The sequence below is a fragment of the Mesoplodon densirostris genome, chromosome 3 (assembly GCF_025265405.1).
Source record: "Mesoplodon densirostris isolate mMesDen1 chromosome 3, mMesDen1 primary haplotype, whole genome shotgun sequence".
Classification (NCBI taxonomy): Eukaryota; Metazoa; Chordata; class Mammalia; order Artiodactyla; family Ziphiidae; genus Mesoplodon; species Mesoplodon densirostris.
This window is the reverse complement of record NC_082663.1, coordinates 13380232-13389667: the sequence shown is the minus strand read 5'-3', so window position 1 is coordinate 13389667 and position 9436 is coordinate 13380232. Positions and strand designations below refer to the sequence as shown.

General features: G+C 36.7%; 1 non-coding gene across 1 annotated transcript; it reads right to left on the bottom strand.

Annotated features, from left to right (window-relative positions):
- Positions 1-7086: 7086 nt before the first annotated feature.
- On the bottom strand, positions 7087-7193 carry LOC132487333 (U6 spliceosomal RNA). Its single transcript, XR_009531615.1, has one exon. It is a non-coding gene; the product is annotated as a U6 spliceosomal RNA (small nuclear RNA).
- Positions 7194-9436: the final 2243 nt, after the last annotated feature.

The window sequence follows — 9436 nt, the reverse complement described above, 5'->3', positions numbered from 1 at the left end:
CACATGAGGAATCTGATGCCTTAAGTAGAAACTAAAAGTGAAAATTGCCATTTTCTCTCACAGAATAAAGAGGACTTTTTAACTAGTCTATACCACTTGTAAAGATGCCACAGTTGAAATCCTCTTTTAAAGGGTATATTAACTTTGACAGTCTTAACGTTTCTATTTCAAATTAAGTGTCTGTATGGGACAATCTTACACATGTTGAAATGTTTCCTAAACACGAAGTGTGATTATATTTATTTGACATTTTCTCAGCAATATGTTTAACATATATACAAATGAGAAAACATTTTAAGTCAATTCATGTAAGTTATATGACTAATAAAAGTTTTCTAGCATTTAGCATGTCTGGAGAGTATCACCTCCAACATACTTGGTCAACTGAAAAGATAAATAGAGCTTAACCCATTGTAACGATGCTATGCTAACTAAACATTATGATTCATTTGTTTATACTGCATTAAATTTACTCTCTTATAGTTGGGGAGCACTCCCCCCCACCAATGGCCCAGCTTTGATTGTAGGCCTTGTTTGGATCATTCTACTCTCTACACTCAAATTTCCAATTGCTTGAATTAAATTTAAATTCTTTAAAATGCCCAGAAATATGTGTTTCTCTCAGATATCTCCTCTCATGTACAAAGTTGAGACAGGCTTTGCCTAGTCCTTGATTGACACAGAGGAGTGAGAAGAGTTTAGATTCATTGGCACCCCCTGTTGGAATTTCTTCGTATGCTGTTTAGTCCTGTTGTGGTTTCTTTCCTAGGCTAGAACATTACTGGTTAATTGGCTATAATAGTACAAATATTTCATATCTAGGTTAGATACAGTTGGATGCAAACTAGATATCTAAATATTGAATGATCCATTAGTACCTATTAAGATATCTCAAAAGGGGGAGGGGCAAGAATTCTGCTTCTGTACCTTCTGCTGTGAACTGGAAGTTTGTGTCCCCTCAAAATTCATGTGTGAAAATCTAATCCCCAATGCGATGGTGTTAGGAGGTGGGACATTTGGGAGGTCATGAGGGTGGAGACCTCATGAATGGGATTAATGTCCTTATAAAAGAGATCCCAGAGAGATCCCTCACCCCTTCTGCCACATGAGGACACAGTGAAAACACGGCTACCTATAAACCAGGAAGTGGGCTCTCACCAGACACCAAATCTGCCAGCACATTGATCTTGGACTTCCCAGCCTTCAGAACTCTGAGAAATAAATTTCTTTTATTAATAAGTCATTGTTAACAAAACAATGGTATTTTGTTATATTAATCCAGGTGACTTAAGACACCCTCCCAACGTAAACAGCAATAACACTGGTTGAAATATATTACAAAACCATTTCTGACATTAGATAACTGGCATCGAAGTACAGTGAACATTAAGAAAAGAAAAATATGAAAAGTTAATCCCACATTTGCTTTGGCATTCAGACTGCAAGCAATTTCCTTATTATGGCATAAGGAAGTAGTACTCAAGCAAAACAAAATGAGAGTTTGAGGAGACAAAGATAAGAATTCTTGGCTGTTGATTCAGATGAAATTTTGTGTGTCAGGACACTTAGAAGGAGAAAGTGTACAGAGAGGAACCCTGAAGTCTGCACATTGGTTCTCTTGAGTCCTTAGCTTGGACTGAGCTGTACATGCACCAGGCAAGACTATGTTACGCATAGTGGAGTGTGGCTCCTGGAATGAGAGCTGCACAGAGATACAGAGATCACACAGCTCAAAGATATGGAAATTCCAGTTCAGCCAGAATAGAAAGAAATGACTGAGCAACTTAGATATTTAGTGTAGACCCAAGAAAGGTGATGTTTTGGGAATCAGGAGCATGCCCTAGAAAAGGGAACAAGCCCCAGGACAAAAGAAAAATCCAATCCAGGTCTGCTTTAACAAAGCATAATTCAATCCTGATAAGATCAAGAGGATGTTCCAGCAATTTAATGGCTGTCCAAACAAAACTCAACACTCTTTAAAGGAAGACAACCTACCTCACACACTCTATAACAAAATATACACAGTGTTCTGTATATAGAAAAAAAAAAGAATTAATCATGCAAATAAAAACCAGAAAAATTGACCAACAATCAAGAAAAACAAAAAACCAAGCAACAGAAACAGACCCCGAAATGACCAAGATGTTGGAATTAACAGACAGGATGTTAAAACTCTTACTGTAATGCTATTCAAGAATTTAAAAGAAAATATTAACATAATGAGGGAACAAAAAGGAAATATTATGAGAGGAGTGGTAAGTATAAATAAGAACAAATGGAAATGGTAGACTAGAATAGTATGATGTCTGAAAATTAAAAAGGTACTAGATAGGACTGAGTGGATTTTGGAAGTTCTAGCTCTAGGATGGTAGCAAGAGGAGTCCTGTGGACCCCATACCGAGAAAAACAAGCATAACTGATGAAAATTATTAGAAAAACCAAACCATTTGAAGTCTTGGGAAATCATCCTAAGGCATATAGGAAATGAAAGAGTATCAAGAATATCTACTTAAACTCTATAGAACAGGGAGCGTATGTGGCATTTGAAGTACAACCCACTCTTTTCTTCACTCTGCCCAGCTCAGCAAGATGGAAACTCCACTCCAGATGGTTTCAGAACACAGGTCTTCATTTTCCTCTGGGTCCCTGTTGAGGGATATAGTATTACTATGATCTGAATGTTTGTGTCCCCCTAAAATTCATATGTTAAAATCCTAACCCCCAAAGGTGATGATAATAAGAGGTGAGACCTTTAGGAGACACTGAGATCATGAGGGTGGACTCCTCGTGAATAGGATTAGAGCCTTTATAAAAGAGGTTCCAGAGGGATCCTTAACTCCCTTCCACTGAGTGAGGATACAGTGAGAATTCCGCAGTCTGGAAGAGGGCCCTCACCTGATCATTCTGGAACCTGATCTCAAAATTCCAGCATCAAGAACATGAAAAATAAACTTCTGTTTTTATAAGCTATCCAGCCTGTGGTATTTTGGATAGCAGCCCAAATGGACTAAGACAAGTATCTTCCTGGGATGGGCAGGCCACTAGTACTTCTCATTACTTCCACATATATGTTGCAGAGGCTAAATTCTGGAGGAGCACAGCTGCAAGGGGATCACTTCTTCCACCAACATCCCACTAACAAGACAGAGGCTCAACCTCAAGCCTGGCATGCTGAGAATACTGAGACCCTCATGGCTTTCACCCCAGTTTATTTGTCGGGTGGGATCCAATGCCTGCAGAGGCAAGCCAAGAATACCAAAGGTTCCTCCACTCACCCAGCACCCTACTATTAATGCAAGACTGTGAGAGAAGTGAGCAACTATCCTTGCCCCAGATCCAGAGCCATGGCTCAGAAATTTTGCCCAGATGAAACAACAGACATAAAACAGAAAGCTTCAAAAATCTCCCCAAACGAATTAAGCTTCTGGGGAACAGAGTGTGAGAAAGTTCAAGCCAAACAATGCTCTCAGAAGCAGTGGTGGTTTTGGTACTAACCAATTAAGAGGAGGCTGGTAGCTTCACGAAAGGTACAAGCTAAACTATAGGCCAGTTAGTTTGCCAGTGAGAAGAAATAAAAGAGACAATGAAGAAGAGCCCTCTTAGGGTCAGAACAAACCTCAAACATTGACCTCAAAAACTACCCCTGCGAAGGAGTCTGAATCTAATTGGATGAATCTGTGGAGCAATGTATTCACCCGAGCATTGCCGAAATCAAGAAGGCAATCATCTGGAATTTAGTAGAGCATAACAGCTGGAAGCAATCAGGGAAAGAGAAAGTCAGAGAGCTTTGCTAAAACTGCTGTCATCCCAGGGTGACTGTGCGTGCCCCAAGGCTGCCCTTTTTGAACAGCAACGTAGAAGCTTACAGTGCAGAGCAAATAGAATTCACTAACGTAGCCCAGTCAGACACTAACAAATATTAGTTCTAATAGTTTTTAGTAGATTCTGCAGGAATTTTTGTATAAAAATAGGTCTTCTACAAAGAGATAATTTTACTTGTTTGTACGTAAACATAAAAGGTAAAAAAGCATGCAATTATCTCAATAGAAGGAGAAAAAAATTGACAAAATGCAACATCCATTCATGGGAAAACTCTTAGCAATGTAGGAATAGATGGAAAGTTCCACAATCTGATAAAGAGATCTATGAAAACCTATAACATACATCATAATTAATGCTAAAATTGAACTCATTTCCCCTAATTTTTGGAAAAAAGCCACTTCGTATAACCAAAAAAGGATACCAATGGGAAAAGAAAAATTAGAACCGTTTTTATTGACAGATGACCTTTTGGTTTATGTGAAAGTCAAATGGATCTAAAATTTTTACTACAAATAAAATTTAGCAAGGTGATAGGATAGAAGATTAATATACAAATGTCAATTGTGTTACTATATACTACGAAAAAATAATTAGAAAATTAATTTTTAAATGCTATTTAAAAGAGCATCAAAAAGATTTTTCAGGAGCATAAGGTGGAGTGCATAGGCTCCACAAATTGTTTTCTGCAGGTATGGCAAGATGCTACTGTCACTTAACCTGCAGTAGCAGGTGAAGTTTGAGAAGTAAGGAGATGGGAGGTCCACCAGGGTGCATCCAGCAAGGAGAACTCCCTTTTGGAGTAGTCTCTGTGGGTCATACACTTGGAGGGCTTTTTTTTTTTTTTTTTTGGAGGGCTTTTTGAACCCCAGCTCCCAGCCTGATATCATTAAAACATTTAGATTGCCCAGAAGTAAAAAAGACTGGACATTACAAATCCTGGGCTTTCTTTGAGTTTGAATATGAAGATATTGCCAAGATAGTGAATGAAACAATGAACAACTACCATTTTGGCAAAGAATCTTGAAGTGTAAGTTCATGTCATCTGAAAAATTACCCAAAGAAATTTTTAAAGACTGGGCTGTTCTATTTTCAAAGACATCATATACTACCAGTGGAATAGTAGAATAAGAAGTGAATATTTAAACAGAGGCTCAAAATGGAGAAGGAATTTTAAAACCAAGAAAAAACAGGAAGAAAAGAGCTAAATTTGGAATAGACTGTGATCTTCCTTCGCTGGTCTTATGGAAAAAGAAAAAAAAAATCTCTCAAGGACTGGTTATCAGAGCTCTATGAATTGCCAGGTTTTATCAAAGAAGATAAAGAGGTTTTAGGTATTCTGACCCTCTGAAGATGATTATGGATAGCCAGGGCCACACAACAGTTTGTACATCAACATTGATGGAGAAGTGAAAATTTCCAAGTGGATGAAACAGAGGGTGATTATGAAATAGTTTTCAAACAGCCCATATCTGATATAAAAGAGGAAATGCCAGGGATATAATCACCTTACACATTCTGGAGCATGAAAGATGAAGAGAAGGCCACCAGTATACATTGATATGCATTCTGAATACATTATATATATTTCTTCTGAAGATGTGATCATTTTGTTATTAGGACTGATTTCTTACATTTTGATACGTGCAATGAAATGAGACCATTGGCAAGATTTGGGGAATAGAAATATATTGTTGTTTTGAGTAAATAAGGGAAGTAGTAAGTAATTTTATCTTGCCCACACTTGCTAAAATGCAAGGATGCATAACCAGCTCACAGTGGCTAGGCACATGCTACCTCTTTGTTCTGTTGGTCTCTTCTAGTTTCCTTTGCAGATTTCATAGCTATTCTTAGTTACTCCACTTAGATAGAAGTCGTATGTTAACTGTAGGCTTCTGTACTAAACTGCAGCCTCTGTTGTCACCAACAATCCTGTTTGACATCTTTACATCACATGGTCTATTAAGCAGTATACACTTAACCATGAATGGTACTTAAGAGTCCAATATCCGATGGTTAATTTAGAAAGATAAATTAAGCTGAAGAGTGAAGAAGCATTTCAGTACTACTACAGATTCATTTATTGTATATGACTCATTTTTACTATTATTTTTTTTGATGAGCTAGCATGGATCAATAAATACCATTTTATAATTGTAGTTACTACTATTTTGTAATAGCTACATCAATGTGGAATTACATTCCAAGATTTAAACACTGCCCAACAAATAAAATTTTTCTACAATTTATTTGAATGCAAGTGGGACTAAGAAATCTTGAAATAAGATAGTAGGATTTTGCCTTCTCAATTAAAAAATATAGCATCGAAAATACAATACAGGAATACTTCATTTTATTGTGCTTCACTTTATTGAGGTTGCCATGTATTACGTTTAAAAAAATATATTTATTGATTTATTTGGTAATGTTGCGTCTTAGTTGTAGCAGGTGGACTCCTTAGTTGTGGCTTGTGAACTCTTAGTTGCAGCACACATGTGGGATCTAGTTCCCTGACCAGGGATCAAACCCGGGCCCCCTGCTTTGGGAACACAGAGTCTTAACCACTGCACCACCAGGGAAGTCCCTGTACTATATTTTTTTTACAAATTGAAGGTTTGTGGCAACCTATGTCAAGCAAGTATATTGGAGCCATTTTTCCAACAGTTTTTTTTAAGTTAAGGTATGTACGTTTTTTTTTTTTTTCAGACATACACTATAACACATTGAATAGACTTCAGTATAGTGTAAACATAACCATTATATGTACTGGGAAACTAAAAAATTTGTGTGACTTGCTTTACTACAATGTTTGCTGGGTTTTTTTTAAAACAAAATTCACCTTTTATTTAGGTTGAAATAAACTATACAAATTGATTTTCTTCACCAAAAATAACAGCAATATTTTCTGTATTATTCCTAGATAAACTACAAAACACTTATTTTCGTCGGTCTTCTAGGTTTTGCTTGTAAATCAAGATGAGGCAGTAGATACAGTCATGGAAAAAGACAGAAAACAGACAAATCAGCAGTCAGTATCCGTGACCTCTGATCTTGCCTTGACCATGAAACAGAAGTGTCTAACATATACCTGCCAAGAATCTTATGAAGATGTAAGCTCAATAAAAGAATGTAAACAGCAACAACAAGATGTGGAACAACAATTGCAGGCTTTTCCACTCAAACTTTAACTATAACTTGTTCCTTTAACTTAATTTGGTAAAGACAACAATTACACTGAAATCTTTGTTTGGCGAGTTCACGTTTCTCAAAAATATGGGATGCTTCACGAATTTCTGTGTCATCCTTGTGCAGGGGCCATACTAATCTTCTCTGTATCATTCCAATTTTAGCATATGTGCTGCTGAAGCTAGCACAGTGTTTGCTGTCTTGTGATGGTCTGGAACCAAACCCGTAGTATCTCCAAAGGTATGCCTGTTTTTAGGAATAAATTTGCAAATAAGATGCACAATCTCTTTCATGAAAAATAACAAGACACTGCTGAGAGAAATGAAGATTTAAATGAAGGAGCAGAAAACAATCCATGTTCATAGATTGGAAAGAAATATTGTTCACATGTCTTTTGTCCTGACATTGATCTATAGATTCAATGAATTGCATGGTGTGATTTGTCAAGCAGATTCTAAAATTTATTTGGAAATGAAAAGGACCCAGAATAGCAAAAAACTATCTTGAAAGAGAAGAACACAACTGCAGGACTTATGCCCACTTGATTTAAAGACTTAACATAAAGCTACAATAATCAAGACAGAGTGAGTTTGCCAAGACAATAGACAATACAATCAACAATACAAAATAAGGAGTACAGAAATAGACCTACCTATATATAATGAATTGACTCTCAAGAATGATGTCAAATCTACTAAATGTGGAAAGAAAATCTTTTCCATAAATAAATAATATTGCAACAATTAAATGAAAATATGAAAAAAAATTAAGGTCAAGTCCTACCTCACACCATACAAAAAATTAACTTAAGTTGAAAATAGCCCTAAACTTTTGGCCTCTCACTGTTGTGGCCTCTCCCTTTGCAGAGCACAGGCTCCAGATGCACAGGCTCAGTGGCCATGGCTCACAGGCCCAGCCGCCCCGTGGCACGTGGGATCTTCCCGGAAAGGGGCACGAACCCGTGTCCCCTGCATCGGCAGGCAGACTCTCAACCACTGCGCCACCAGGTAAGCCCAGCCCCAAACTTTAAAGCAAACTCTATAAAATTTCTCAAAGAAAACATCAAAGAATATCTTAATGATTTGGGGGCTAGGCAAAGAGTACTTAACAGACACAGAAAGTATTAACCATAAAAATTTTAAAAATGGATAAATCAGACTTCATCACAATTTAATATTTCTACTCATCAAGAAATACTAGGAAGATAATGAAAATATGTTCTCACATTCTGGGTAGAAATTTTAGATAGATAGATAGATAAATAGATGATAGATAGATATTTCGTCTATCTCTCTGACAAAGACTTGTACCCAGAACTTATAAAGGACTCTGACAACTTAATAATAAAAAGTCAAATATAGATATAGAATATTTATACCCATAATAGAAGTACTATATAATTGCTGCAATGGTGTTACTGTTTTATAAAGTGTTGAAATACTAACAGACAGAGGCAGCTGAAAAACTAGAGGGCTGTGTAGCTATTTGAATGCCTGAAGTTATAGGTACTTTTCTCCAATTATTTTTAAAATGTGAATGATGTCCCCAAGGGTATTAGGAGTATCACAGTGAAATATTTAAAAAATGGACCCTCCAAGTAAAATTGCAAATTAGCCAGGAGTGAAAGGGTAGAAATGCCTCTGAATGGAGAGCTGAGATAACTGTGTTTCAGGACCAGCAGCACTGCTTTTCTACTGTGTGAGTTTGACCAAACCAAAGTCTCACTGAGCCTCATTTTCCTTTTGTGAAACATGGAATTTGGACAGTAAAACCCCTAATCTTCCTTCCACATCTAAAATCCTATGATTCATTCACTCATTTCATGTATTTATCAACCATTTGTTGGTAACTATGAGCTACATTTGCTAAGAACCATTAATACACAAATGAATAAAAGAATCTCTACACTTACTGAACTCAATCCATTTGAAAAGACACATATAAACCACTAAAGGCATTTACAGGTGGCTAATAGGATTCAGATCCAAGGGCTGCTCAAGCAGGAGCCGAAAGTGTTAGCATGTCCAAGAGCAGCAAATGGTCGCACATGGAAACGTTGTGGTGTGTGCCAGTCCATGGGGCAATGGAGCATCAGTAGAGGGAAGTGATGCTCTCAAAGTGTGGGCTACACCAAGGAGCTTGCGTTTCATCCCCTACAGTCTTTTGAGAATCTTCAATATTTCTTTTCTTCTTTTTTTAAACAAGCATCTGTTTTGAAATAATTTGCCTAGAAATATACTAGGTTGATTATAAATTATTTGGCAGTTTAAAAAAAATGAATATATTCTTTAAAACACTATTTTAAAAAAGTTTCCATAATGAATCTACTCCATTTTGAGATATTTGGTTTCCATCCTAGAAATATTTTTTCCTTTCTTTTAAATCTGCCGAGTGTCACTCAAAAAACGCTGACACACCATTAGAAATACAA